At 47.2% G+C, this 15,166-nt stretch overlaps 1 pseudogene; it reads right to left on the bottom strand.

Moving 5' to 3' along the window:
• Positions 1-9,826: 9,826 nt before the first annotated feature.
• On the bottom strand, positions 9,827-12,575 carry LOC123142993 (uncharacterized; annotated as a pseudogene).
• Positions 12,576-15,166: the final 2,591 nt, after the last annotated feature.

The following is a 15,166-nucleotide window of genomic DNA, read 5'->3' as shown; positions in this document are numbered from 1 at the left end:
GCCGACTATAAGACGTTTATGATGACTTCATCAATTAAGATGTGCACAGAGATAGTGTGTGTTCATACAGGTGAGTATACGTGAGCATCTAAGATTGTATTGTGTTAAAAAAAAACCACTTCAAAAATCAAATACAGATTTTAACATGTAATGCTAGAAGCACAAATTCGTTTCTCCATTTGTACAGACACCAACAACCATATAGATATGATGTTCCTCCGGCGGAAACGAAACCCACCAGAGAAGAGCAGGCTTTACACATAGTTCTTCTTGCTTTCATATTGCCAGATCTCAGACCATCCTCAGAATCAATACCGTTGTGCCCATACTAGCGTCGAAAAGGCAGGCCTTGTTTTGTATTCCCAATAAGTAGTTGGTCATTGACATTTCTTACCAGTTTACCACCAAGAAAGAGCGCCTATTGTTTTAGTGTTATTAATAATAGCACAAAAGCTTAAAAGAAAACATAATTTGACTGGTTTCTGTCTGGGCAAAAACCAGAAAAGAAGGTTTTTTCCATGATAACAGATTTTTTTACAAGGAAAACAACACGTTTAAAAATTCCGTCAAGTGTCACTGTGGTATCCTATCCACTGAACACAGATGATCCTGCTTCTCATGTTATCCACTGAACATAGACGATCCTGATTTAATGTAAATCGGATGAACTTTCTGTTAGGAATAAGCAACTTGTATTCCCATGAGGCCATAGGCCGATATATATACATGTACAGGTGTGGAACATATGCAGGAAACCCCTTATACAACGGGATAAATACAAAGGGGTACATGACCTATAATATAACTCTAACACCCCCCCTCAAACTCATGGTGGAGGAACAACACTGAGTTTGGAGAGATAAAAGCCATGTTGTGCTCTAGTCTGGGCCTTCGTCAGGAAATCCGCCAACTGTAACTCGGAAGGAACATACTGAAGAGCAATAACCTGATCCTGCACAGCAGCGCGCACATAGAAAGCATCAACACCAATATGCTTGGTGAGCTCATGCTTCACAGGATCGCGCGCAATGCTAATAGCACATGTACTGTCAGATAAGAGCAGAGTCGGTGTAGTGACAGAAACACCAAAATCCTGAAGTAACCACCGTAACCAAGTCACCTCTGTCGTCAAAAGAGCCATGGCTCGCAACTCAGCCTCAGCACTCGAACGGGAAACTGCAATCTGTTTCTTCGTCTTCCAGGCAATGAGAGAACCGCCAAGAAAAACACAGTAAGCAGAAAATGAACGGCGATCAGAAGGATCACTAGCCCACGTAGCATCCGCATAGGCCTGAAGCTGTAAAGAACTGGAGCTAGGAAAGAATAGACGGTGAGAGATCGTGCCCCGAAGATATCGGAGAACACGAAGGAGATGACTATAGTGAACCGATGTGGGAGCAGAGACAAACTGACTCAGAATATGAACCGGATAAGAGATGTCCGGACGAGTGACAGCTAGATAGACAAGACTGCCAATAAGATGACGATAACGCGTCGGGTCAGGGAGAGGATCACCATCAGTAGCACGGAGATGAACATTGAGCTCCATAGAAGTCTCAACAATGCGCTCGTCAGTAAGAGCAGCACGAGCAAGAAGATCCTGGATATACTTTTCCTGGAATATAAAAAAGCCATCAGAGGTAGAAGAGACTTCAATCCCAAGAAAGTAGCGAAGAGGTCCAAAATCAGACATAAGAAACTGCTCACTAAGACGGGCCTTTACAAAGGCAATATACTCGGGGTCATCCCCAGTGATGACCATATCATCAACATAGAGAAGAAGAAGAGTCCGGCCACGAGGAGAAAGGTGAATAAACAATGCTGGATCATGAGCACTTGCTGAAAAACCAGCAGTAGTGACCACAGAGGCAAAACGCTCAAACCAGGCGCGAGGGGCTTGCTTAAGGCCATAGAGAGAGCGACGAAGACGACACACCATGCCATTAGGAATAGAATACGCAGGTGGTGGCTGCATGTACACCTCCTCACGCAGCTCACCATTAAGAAAGGCATTCTTAACATCAAGCTGAGATATAGACCAGTGGCGTGCAGAGGCAACGGCAAGAAGTGTACGAATAGTGGTCATATGGGCCACAGGAGCAAAAGTCTCGTCATAATCACGACCATGCTCCTGCTGAAAACCACGAGCCACGAGACGAGCTTTGTGACGCTCAAGAGAACCATCGGAGCGAGTCTTAACCTTGTAGACCCACTTACAAGTGATGGGACGGACTCCGGGGGGAAGAGAAACAAGATCCCAGGTACCAGTGCGTTCAAGAGCAGCAATCTCCTCTGCCATCGCAAACTGCCATTCAGGATGAACAACAGCCTGACGGTAAGAAGTCGGCTCAAGAACAGCAGCACCAGCGGTGGGAAATCCAAAGCGATCAATAGGCGGACGAGGACGAGAACGCAAGCCATAAGTAGGCTGAGAGGAAGAGGACGACTCATCCAAGGAAGCATCCACAGGTCGTGAACGACGAGTGTAATGCTGAGGAAAAGATGGAACAAGAGAAGGAGGAATCGCCAAGGTAGAATCGGGGGGTGGCGACGAAGAAGTCACCGGAGATGAAGGTGTAGAATCTGGTGACATGCTAGGTGAGGAGACCGAGGAAGATGGTGGCGGCGAATCGACGAGGGGTGGAGAAGTAGAGGGAGTGGAACGAACAGGCACAGGCGCGACGGAGGTGATAGGTGAGTCAGGAAAAGTGAGGAAAGAGATATCATCCACTGAAAAAACGAGGAAGATGGGCGTGGGTAGAAAGGACGATACTCATCAAAAGTCACGTCTCGAGAGATACGCATCCGACGACCGATAGGATCCCAACAACGATAGCCCTTATGCACATCACTGTAGCCTAAGAAGACACACTCAACAGACTGAGCGGTCAGTTTGGTGCATTCGCGAGGGGCAAGAAGAACATAGCAAACACAACCAAACAAGCGAAGCATCGAATAATCGGGAGAACGATCAAAAAGACGCTGAAAAGGAACACCACCCTGCAAAGCAGCGGACGGCTGAAGGTTGATGAGATAGGCGGAAGTGGAGATAGCCTCGGCCCAAAAATGAGGCGGAAGAGAGGCGGCGATCATCATAGCACGAGCCGTCTCAAGAAGGTGACGATGCTTGCGCTCAGACACGCCATTCTGAGCATGAGCACCAGGACAAGAGAACTGGGCAAGAGTACCCTGCTCAGCAAGAACACCACGCAACATCTTAGAGATATACTCGCCAGCGGAGTCAGCACGAAAAACACGAATGGGTGAAGAGAACTGAGTATGAACCATGGCAGCAAAACGCTTATAAATAGACAACACCTCACTACGTGAAGTCATGAAATAAAGCCATGTGTAACGAGAAAAATCATCGATGAAAATAATATAGTATTTATGACCACCTTTCGAAGCGAAAGGAGCCGGACCCCATACATCAGAATGGACTAAATCGAAAGGACGCTTAGACACTGACTCACTATGTGAATATGGTAACTGAATCTGCTTGCCAAGACGACAACCCTGACACTCTAAAGAGACATCTCCTGAGACAGACCCCAGAAGACCTCGACGAACTAAAGACGATAACCGAGAACCACACAGATGACCAAGTCGATGATGCCACTGCTTGAAGGAACCAGTAACAGAGGCAACAGCAGCGGAGGGACTGGCGATGGTGGTGGCAGCAGAAGGAACATGAAGGCAGTCCAACTCCCAAAGACCCTGAGAATCACGGCGGCGAGGGCCAGCCCCAACCAGAGTGTGCGTGCGACGATCCTGGACAGAACAAGAGTCAACATCAAGGAATGACACGACAACCAGAATCAGTAAGTTGACCAGCAGAAAACAGATTCATGGTAAGTCGAGGAACATGAGCAACATCAGGAACAGAATAAGAAGGAGTGGAAAGATGGCCTCTACTAGCAACAGAAAGTGGAGTACCATCAGCAGTGAAGACATGAACAGGAGAATCCAGCAATCAAAGAGAGGACAAAGCGGAAGAATGAGAAGACATATGAAAAGAAGCTCCAGAGTCCAGAACCCATGGGGATGTACCTGACTGTGTAGAGGGTGGGTGCTCAGTGCGGGAAGCATCAGTCACAGAACTAGCAGTACCCGTCGAGGAAGAACCTGAAGCCGCGAGCAGACGCTTAAGTCTCAGAATATCCTGCTCAGTCAAAGCAATGGCTGAAGCTGGCGAGGGAGATGACGAAGTCCCTGAGGAGGATGAGCGTGCCTTGCGCAGGTGTTTCCGCTTTGTGTAGCACTGGGACTCAATATGACCATCATTGTTGCAGTAGTCACAGTGTGGACGGGGGCGACCTGAGCCTCCAGAAGGAGTGGGCAAGAGCGGCGGAGCACTCGAGCGAGAATGGGGCGGTGCAGCAGGTGGAGTGGAAGAAGCCCGAGTAGCGAGCACAGAGGGAACCTCCAGCAAACCAGCACCACGTAGGCGAGTCTCCTCAGCACGAATCTCTGAAAGCGCCTCCATGAGAGAAATACGGCCACGAGCAAACAACTGAGCACGCCGGGGCTCAAACTCCTTACGGAGCCGAGACAGGAACTCGTAGACGCGATGAAACTCCAAATCGGCCTGGATAGCCTGGCAGCAGGGGCAAGTACGACAACCAGCACTGCGGAGAGAATCAAGCTGGCGCCAGATAGCAGAACTCTGTGCATAAAAGTCATCAACAGTAGAGTCACCCTGCTGAAGAGCATGCTCCTGACGAACCACAGAAAGGTATAAGGCATCACCAGAGGGCTCATAGCGCTGACGAAGACAGGTCCACATCTGGAAGACAGTAGGAAGACCCAGAAACTCAGAAGCAAACTGAGGCAGAACACTAGCAGTGAGAACAGCTGCAGCACGAGCATCATCATCAAGCCACTGGGTGTAAACAGACAAAGCACCATGATACGTCTGAAGAGCCTCCTCATAAGCCAAAACCGTCTCATCATAGGCACGATCAGCAGCCTCATCAGCAATCTTAGCCGCATCCTTGGCGGCCTGATTAGCATCCGTAGGAAGAACCAGTGGAGTCGGCGGAGTAGGGGCCACCGGAGGAACCGGACGTGGCGGACAGCAGACCTCGCCAGAAAGAACACCCCAGAGACGGATGCCACGCATGTGAATGGGTATGAAGCCAGCGAACTCGGTGTAGTTAGTACCATCAAAGATCACCGGACAGCGAGGGACAGCAACATAGCCCGATGCAGCAGACATTTTTTTTAGGAGAGACCCAGCAGAGCACCGGACGGCAGGCAGTCGATCACGAGACCCGAAATTAGCAGAGCACCGGACTGGCGGGATCGAGCAGGCGGGAGACCGGGTCTGGCTGCTGTGACGTGCGGAGGGAGCAGCGCCCGGCGACCTGTGCGGGGCTGGCGGAATCGGAAGAGCGCCCGGCGCGTGATGAGGAGGCCTTCGGGCGGGGACGCTTCGGCCGGGGACCACGAGCAGGCGGGATACCGGGGCTGGCGGCTGGGACGTGCGGAGGGAGCAGCGCCCGGCGACCTGTGCGGGGCTGGCGGAAGCGGAAGAGCGCCCGACGCGTGATGAGGAGGCCTTCGGGCGGAGACGCTTCGGCCGGGCAGCGGATCGGAGCAGCGGCGGCCATCACGACGGGATCGAGCGCGAGTTGCGGCGTGCGAAAAAGAAACCCTAGAGCTCTAATATCATGTTAGGAATAAGCAACTTGTATTCCCATGAGGCCATAGGCCGATATATACATGTACAGGTGTGGAACATATGCAGGAAACCCCTTATACAACGGGATAAATACAAAAGGGTACATGACCTATAATATAACTCTTACCACTTTCGACCACACGATAATATAACCGCACTATCAGGAATTAAACCTTCTCAGGTTAGGTAGTATAATGTCCACAGACCGAGTTTAAAAGGCATGCAAGTACTTGTTGCGGCTCCTTGGGTCGGCGCTCATCGGAGACATGCCGGGGTCGCTGGGGAGCCACGGTGTTGCCTGCTTCAACAGGCTCAGCGAGCCCCTCCTAGGAGAACCGAGGACGCAACCTACAGCGCATGGTGCCGTGCCGTAGTCATCCGTCAACCCATGCCGCACCTTGGGACCATGCTTCGGTGCCTGCCTTTCTGTCTATGACATGTGGGCCCAACAGGTGGCTGGCCCACATGTCAGTGCCTTTAAGGCACCGAAGCTGCATCCCGCACCTTGGCAGCAGGGGCCCCGAATGCCCTCCAGGTCGCCATGGTGCCGCTCTAGGTGGCGGCGGACATGAAGACTTCAGAAGGAGGGAGTAAAAAAACATCAGAGTTTGATGAACTTTTCAGTTCATTGAAATGATTTTTTACCTTCCATAAAGTTTATTAATACAAAATTTAAAGTTTGCATCAACATTTCTTTTAGAAAGAACTTACATCAACATCTGGAGCTACTTTGTCATCCATTCAAAATATTGAACATCTAGATCCAGAGTTCTGTGAATATGCAACTTGTCCTTCGAATTTGCTGCTTTGTCCCATTTCGAGAGCACATTCTCTGGGTTTTGTTTCTTGTCTCACTTGGAACTTTGGCATCATGTATGGGACATGAAAATAACCTGTTGCAATTTTGATTTCAAAACCAGTAACAGTGAAAAGAAAGAGAAATCATTCACCTACAACCTAGGGAATTAATATACGTACAGACCACCCACCAACATGCTCAAATTCCCATCAGTGTCTCTCCTACTTCCACCATTTATGCTTAAGCAAAGTGAAACCCAGCTCGAGATATTTTGATAGCTTCAGCGGTAAATCCAGCAAGCAGTTAAAAACAAAGTCAAAAAAAGCAGGAAAAGCAAAGGCTTCCTTCCCCCTTTAGTATAGTAACTTATTACTGCAGCGGATACTCTGAATAATACCATTGCTGCATCCTTCTCCCATCAGAAATCCTACGGAAAAAAGTGTGTATTTATCTGAGAAAAACCAGGGAAACGAAAGCCTCTCCGGGTAGAATTAAACGGCAAAGAATTTATCTTCTACTGCAGAAACTGATAAGGGTTTCGAAAAGGTATACAACCACAGCCTGAAAATCACACAAATAAAAACGGCGTCAACATACGTAGAGCAAGAAAAGCAACACCTACTCAAAAAGGTGTTTACTTGTTACGAGGAAATCCAAGTGCAGGTTAATGCCCCAACAGAGCCTACAAAGCATGGAAGCAAAACATAATGTGCACATCGGGGAGTGAATAACATGCATACTTTACTTAGTTAGCTTCCTGAACTTTATTCCTACACATAAAAAGCTCTTCTAAGTCTGTTTCCTTTAAAGAAAAGCTCTAATAAGACCAACACAAGAGGACCGTCAATTAGCTAGCGGCTTTAGATTCCACATCTAATTGTTTACATGGCATAAATCTTAACGGAAAACAGAGAAATTTGTTTTTACATCCGATTATCAACTCCAATTTTTTTTTTTACGGAATGCATGGTTTTGACTACATAAAAATCACCGGTTACATAGCTCCTCCAGCATTTGTGGCTTTTCTATAAAAATAGTAAGAAATTGCACGCAATTAGCTGGTGCAACTAAGTTGATTGTGTACGTCGACTCACTACTTGTTTTGATTTGCAGTTCCTAGGATGAACTGGGTATCTTATTCATCTTTTCGTGTAGAATCATCATATGCTCATGACTCGAAAGGAACAGCAATTACATGAGCACATTGGGTTGTTTAATTTCCTTCAGCCATAGAAAAATAAATGCACCAAGGGTAACATATCTAGAGTTTACATACAATATCTAGGGCAATACGAGAAAAGTAAATAACTTACAAAATTCAGAAAGAGAAAAGTAGGAGCTTCTCTGAATAAAACCCCAGCACGTGTCAGGTCATACATACTTGTTACAGAAGGAAGCTTCAGGGCATCATCAATTAACAAAGCCTTTAGAACATGTGTAGTGTAGCAAAGGTCCCGGCCACCATACTTGGTCAATAGCCTGGAAAGAAGAAGAAAGAAGTATGCATCTATATCCAGTTTCATTACATCTTCTCTTGGAAGAAAGAAAGCACCATCAATCTACAATATTCTGTAAATAAGTTAGTATACTCCTCTTTATTGCCCAGCTGGCAAGTCACTTCGGTCATCAATCGACCCCTTCCCCTTGTCTTCATTGCATTAATCTTGTTTCTATATGTACTGACAAGCTAAACTAGGCACGAGAGGAGAAACACACTCCTGATCTTCATTTCGAATCAAAGCTCTTCGCCAATAATAGCATGTGCACATCTTTGTGTTACTGCAAGCAAACAGCTGAGATCTCATTTCTTCCAGTTTCTGCTGCCTAACATCAGGAACAAACAAATGTGCAACATCCCCTCCTCACACAACTTGATTCTTAATTTGAGGTAGACCAGCATGTCTACAATTTCTGTGTTAGTAATTCTGCAAGATTCTATGACTGAAATTTAACTGAAAAGAGTGTACGAAGGGATGACATTCAGCATAACTGAGAAAAATACTGCATGTCCTTAAATGTTAAGACTAAGCTTGGTTATCCCTTGGCTAACGTAATAGCCTTCGACATTTTCATTCTCTTTTCTCCAATTCCAGTCTACATGTCTTGAGAGGAGTTTGTAAACAACAGAACTAAAGCAAGTATAAAAGAGCATCTAAAAAAGCAAAATATAGAACAGAGGATGGTACATAAGATTCACCTTACTATTCCCAAAAAATATTCCAAGGGAAAAAGAGGTCCCGAGAATCTATAGTGCTAATACTGAATAAAATTAGCTAACAGGTATGGCAGAGATTAACATGTCTGAAAGTAATTTACCATGCAAGTATCAGGTCAGTATTGATACTTGTAATATAACTAATACTACCATTTAGCCTCTTTGAAAAAAATCTCCAAATGTTCACTGTTCTGTATTGACTTAATATGGTGGCATATTAAACACCATTTCTGGCGACAACTAGCATGTCAACTCACTGCATGGTTCACCCAAACAAAAACTCACTGCATTTTTGGATTTGCAATTCCTTGAATGGAATGAGCAAATTATTCATGTTTTCGAGTAGAATTATAGATGTATCAAGTTTAGTCTGAACATTTGCTGATGACTCCAAAGGACAAAAATAGCATGAGCACATTGGGTTGTTTAATTGCCTTTGACAGTGGAACAGTGCTTGCACCTAGGGTAACATTACATATAGTTTACAAAGAGTCTCTAGGACCATACGAGAAGGATTGCATGACTTTAAAATTCAGAAGGAGAAAACTAGGAGCTTATTACTGAAGGAAGCTGCAGGGCATCATCAACTAACAGAGCCTTCAGAATCATGTGTAGTATAGCAAAGCCCCAGCCACCATGCTTGGTTGATCTCCTGGAAACAAGAAAGAAGTATGCATCCACTTTCATCACATCTTCTCCAGGAAGAAAGAAAGCACCATCAATCTACAACATTCAGTAAATCAATTAGTCTGCTCCTATTTATTGCCTAGCCAATTCTTACTTGAGGAATGTATCTTTTTCAAATTCATATTCACCTGGAAAGTCACTTTGTTCCTTAATAGACCCCTTCCCTTGCCTTCATTGCATTAATCTTATTTCTATAATTCCCACAGGCTAGCCTAGGCACTAGAGAAGAGATACGCAACTGATCTTCATTTCAAATCAGAGCTCTTCGCCAATAATAATAGCATGTGCTCATCTCCTTTCTGTTACTTCAAGCACACACAGCTGAGATCTCATTTCTTCCAATGCCTGCAGCCTGACATCAAGAATAAACATATGTGCACCATCCTCTCCTCACACATCTTGAGTCTTAATTTGAGGTAGACCAGCATGTCTGCAATTTCTGTGTTTGCAATTCTCCAAGATTCTATAACTATAGTAACTATCTGACAGCTAGTACTTGCATTCCTAGACCGAGAATTTAACTAAAAAGAGTGCAGGAAGAGATGACATTCAGTATAACTGAGACAAAAAAAATACTGCATTCCCTTAAATGTTAAGACCAAGCTTGGTTAAGATATCATTTCTGGGACCATCTCTTGGCTAAGGTAACAGTCTTCGACATCTTCATTCTCTTTTCTCCAATTCCAGTCTACATGTCTTCAGACGAGTCTGTAACCAACACAACTAAAGCAAATACAAAAAGAGTACCTAAAAATGCAAAATATAAAACAGAGGATGGTACATAAGATCCACCTTACTATCCCTAAAAAGATTTCCTGAGAATCCATATAAATAGTGCTAATATGGAATAAAATTAGCTAACAGGTATGGCAGAGAATAACATGGTAATGCCATGACCCTTTTTAAGATTACCTTAACATAAGTTCCTTCATAGTGTATGAAATACCCTCTGTTTTTCGGCACCATACCATACAAGCATCAATTTGTGTACCCGGTACAAATACAAGGGCTTTTGAAATATCGGTTACGTAGTGCTAAATGGGTAGGCTGTCAACAAAATGCTACTAGCCAACTACTGAATTATTCAGTTTTGACACAAAATATCAGCGAGATCCAAGAATATAAGAGAAAAAATAAATGAAAAAAACTGATACGAACTATTAGTAAACAATGACCTGCTTTCACAACAGTTAATATCATATAAACAAAGCTACTGCAGGAAGAATGACGAGTTTCAGCTTTAGAGGAAGCAACCTCAGCAATGACTAACACGTTAATTCCAGATTTGTTCCCACCAAAAAAGATGTTTAACGAATTTTGGGGCTTCATATCACCTTCATGACAAAAATGAGAACCTTTTTTAATGGAAAGACAGATTGACTCAGGATTGCATTGAAAGCTGAAATGGCAATTGAGAACATAAACATATAGGGTGTGCAGAATACTCTTCATTAATATATTTGAAAGCATTTGCAGAATGCCCTGACATCACACTCTCTTAGTTCTAGTATGCATGACAATATGACATCACGATGGACAGGTTAATTGAAGTGCAATTCTTTCTTGTCTACCGAATGATGTAATGGACATACAACAGTACCCTAAAATCAAATTGTCAGTTTCATCCAGGACTGGCGACACTGAATTAACATGTACCAGACATACTATAGCAGATAACCAACATCTAGTTAGGCAAAGAACACTGAGACGAAAATTACCAGCTCACTACACGTAGACATACGTAATTACCAATTCTCATAGCCCGTTATTGGTCATGCAAATCTCAAATTAGAAGGCACTTCCCCTACAAGTGGCAGCATAGTCTTTGGCAAGGTGGGGGCAGCTTGCTTGTATGGGCATACAAACCTTTCCATGAAAATCTTCCCAGTCACCAAGGCTACTAAATAGTAGTTCCACTCACGTTCATGCTTCTTGGTTCATGTAAATCTGAATCTAGCCGGCACTTGCACTTTGCAAGCAGACGCATAGTCTTCAGCAAGGTATGGTGCAGCTTCCTTGTGAGGGCATATGAAGTTCTCCAAGAACTTTTTCTCGGTCCATTTAACAATTGTACAGTAGCTTGGGCCACGCTTGAGCAATCCATTTTCCTTAAGAAACCTCATAACATAGTACCGTGGCCTGAGCCGCCCCTCAAGGCTACGACTGAGAATAGTCGGCTGATGAGCAATGTATGTCGGTTCCAACCCCACCTCACAGATTAGGAACTCTGACAGGCGCTGCAGCACGTCATTACCTCCTCAGCAGAAACGGACCCTTGGACACAGCAATGCCAACCTCGGCGTCTGACCACCTAAGTGTCTTCTTCAAGTAGTCCAGTTTGGCAGCGATCTTGTCCTCGCTGAAGCATGAGACGGCGTACAGCGCTTGCCTGAACATTCCAGAGCCACGGGGCACACCTATACCTTCGGCGCACGCAACCATCGCCAGGACGCGCCCTGGTTTGGCACTAAACATCCACGGCGCACCGATGAACAGCTTGGCAATGTCACAAGCACCTAGCCCGCACTCTGCTAGGAGACTGACATTGGGCTTGACCACCCTCTCGAGGTCAGAGCCGAGGACATGTATGAGCGGCCGGACCAAGTTGTCGATGGGGCCGAAGAGTGGAAGGTAGTACTCTAGCTTGGAGACGACGGATCTGCAGCGGAAGTAGCCCGGGGCGACCGAGACGAGGCGCGCAATCTCAGCATTTGACAGGCCGAGGCCGGTGAGCCCCTCGACGACGGGGAACAGAGTTCTCTCCACGCCGGCGCAGAGGAACCGCGGGTCCTTGGCGACGACGGCCGCGACATCGGCGCCGGAGAGGCCGAGGCCGGCGAGGAAGGCGAGGACGGCGTCGGGCTTGGAGGGGGACTTGAGGTGGGAGAGCTTGGCGGAGGCCTTGAGGGCCTGTGGTCGGGTGAGGCCGCAGGTGCCGACGAGGTACTCCTCGACGGCGAAGCTAGGGTTTGCGGAAACCGCGGGCGCGGCCGCGGAGGCGAGGCGGTGGAGAGAGAGGAGTGGGGAGGTGGAAGGAGATGGCGCGGCGGAGATGAGATGAGAGAGGACGCGCTTCCGGAGGTGGAGCATGGCGCCGCGACGGCGGAGCAGCGGCGGCGGCGGCGGGCGGGCGGTGGGTGGTGTGGTGGACGGACAGGGATTGTCAAATGGACTCGGGCGACGAAAGGTGTGCTGGTCTTAGTTACCATCCAATCCCTGCCATCCAAATAACATTCAACGGCTCATTTCCATCCACTCGTTGCCCATGGCAAAGCAGCGTCAATCAGGACCCAAATATTAACTTAAAAAAAGAAACCCAAATAACTTCGAATATTATTTTGACAATATATTGATACATGATGCATATACCAAACTAGAAAAATCCAGTTCATAATTTGTTCAACATTTGTTCTTCATAACAATAAATAAATAAAAATAAAACCGAGGCAAAAGTTTTGCCTCATCAATTAATTAAGAAGGAGAGAATTGCCCCGTTAATTATGAAAAAATGCGAGCGAAAAACATTACAAATAGATCACAAACGAACTACTCACATGGCATGAAACCCCATAACCGCACAGGCGGCTTGCCAAACTCTTCAAGTGCACAACAACGACCAACCCCGACACTGCTACCACGCCAAGTGACCCCCGACAAGAACACCTCAATACAAGACATCGGGCTCCTCCCAAACCACAACTACAACCCAGTCCAAGAGGATGAGTCGAGAGACAGGATATCATCCATCAAGCAGCCACATACGCCTTGTATATGGCGCCACTCTTGCCTTTACCGACCTTCTTTTGGTTTGCCCCTTATTTGGCGTCCCCGTCTGGAGGCAAACAACCGACACGCCCAAACCAGGTCTAGCAACGTCCACGCTGGCAAGCAAGCCACAAAGCTCCTTTGCAAAGAGAACATCGGGATTTGGAGCAGGTGCCAACACACCTGGCTTGATGGCCATGCAACTCACAGACACCACATGCCCAACAGTCACAGGTGAGGGAAGGGCAGTAACATCTAAAACTCCGCACTCCACGACGCCGAGAGATAGGTTGTCTGATGCCTGACAAGGCTCCTGATGTGGAGTGGAACTTCGTACGGCCGATCTTTCACAAAAGGAGCGGATCCCGTCCAAGAACACGAAGAACACGAGGGGGAAACGAGGGAAAACACGAGAGGAAATCACTAAACCAACAAGATATAGTCACACATATGCTAGATCCTTGGAACACAAGTGCGGATACACGATCCAAAGTCAACAACGGACGATACCAACGTAACCAGTTCTTCTCCGTGAGGAGGTCTTGATGGGGGCCACCCAAGAGGGGGTCTTGAATCCACGTGGATCTTCTTCGAAGAGGGGCCGCGGTCACTCTCGAGGAGATGATCCGTATGGATGAGCAAAAGCTATCCTCACATATGAGCTACTACTTTGCTAACCCTAAAAATGGGGAGGAGGAGGTCTATTTATAGCCCAAGGGGCGAAGGGGTAAGTGAGGGGATGAAACGGGTACACGGGCCTCGGCCCAAGTCACGCACGCAGGCGGTGGCCGGATGATCCAGGAGTTGGTCCGGATGATCCCTGCTTCTGTGGTCCGGATGATCCGGGTCGGCGTCCGGATGATCCGGCTGTGTCGGAGCAGTTGTGGGGGGTCCGGATGTCCGGGTCCTGGTCCGGACGTCCGGGTGTGGCCGGATGATCCGGGCCTGGGTCCGGATGATCCGGCTTCGTGGTGAAGCTTCGGGTGTCCTTGGGCGCTGTAGCCGGATCGTCCGGACGGCGGTCCGGATCGTCCGGGCTTCTGCTGACTTAGCCCTTTTTCTTCTCCGTCTTCACGTCCATCTTCCTCTTCGGATTCTCCTTGCTCCTGGGCGTCTCCAAGGCTAACTCCTTGATACCTGAGTATGCACAATGCCTCCGTTTGAGGTAGTAGCCATGTCTCATGTTCATCGAAGTGGAATTGTGAGAGGAGAGATGTCACCTCGGTTTCGAGAGCTCTTGCACGTGATCGAGTCATGGGTCCACTAGGCACTTGGTGAGACGAAGGTAGGTCCATGGGGATGACCTTAGGATGCTTCGCATCATCTCCCCTCCCTTGGGAAAGATCCGACCTCGGATCGAAATCCTCATCACCATGGTCCGGGGATAGATCTTTGACGTTGAAGATGTCGCTCACGGAGTACTTGTCACGTGGAATGTCGATCTTGTATGCGTTGTTGTTGTAGCGTGCCAGCACCTTGAATGGTCCATCGGCTCGTGGTAGAAGTTTGGACTTGCGCTCATTGGGGAAACGTTCCTTGCGAAGGTGTAGCCACACAAGATCTCCAATGTTGAATATCATGGGTTGCTTGTTGACGTTGAGCTTGGTTGCTAGTCGTTGTACTTGGCGCTCGATGGTGTGCCTTGTATATTCATGCATCTTCTTGAGGTGGTTGGCTCGGGCACTCGCGTCCATGTTGATGCGCTCTTGGAGTGGTAGAGGTAGAATGTCCAATGGGGACAACGGGTTGAAGCCGTAGACGACCTCGAAAGGGGACTTGCCGGTAGTTGAATGTCTTGCGCGATTGTAGGCGTACTCGGCGATAGGTAGGCACTCCTCCCACTCCTTGATGTTCCTCTTGATCAAGACACATAGTAGAGTGGAGAGTGTTCGGTTCGTCACCTCCGTTTGGCCGTCGGTTTGCGGATGGTATGCCGTGGAGAATAGTAGCTTGATTTCGAGCTTGGCGCATAAGGTCTTCCAAAAGTAACTCAAGAACTTGACGTCGCGGTCCGAGA

The sequence above is a fragment of the Triticum aestivum genome, chromosome 6D (assembly GCF_018294505.1).
Source record: "Triticum aestivum cultivar Chinese Spring chromosome 6D, IWGSC CS RefSeq v2.1, whole genome shotgun sequence".
NCBI classification, from domain to species: domain Eukaryota; kingdom Viridiplantae; phylum Streptophyta; class Magnoliopsida; order Poales; family Poaceae; genus Triticum; species Triticum aestivum.
This window is presented reverse-complemented; position numbering and strand designations above follow the sequence as displayed.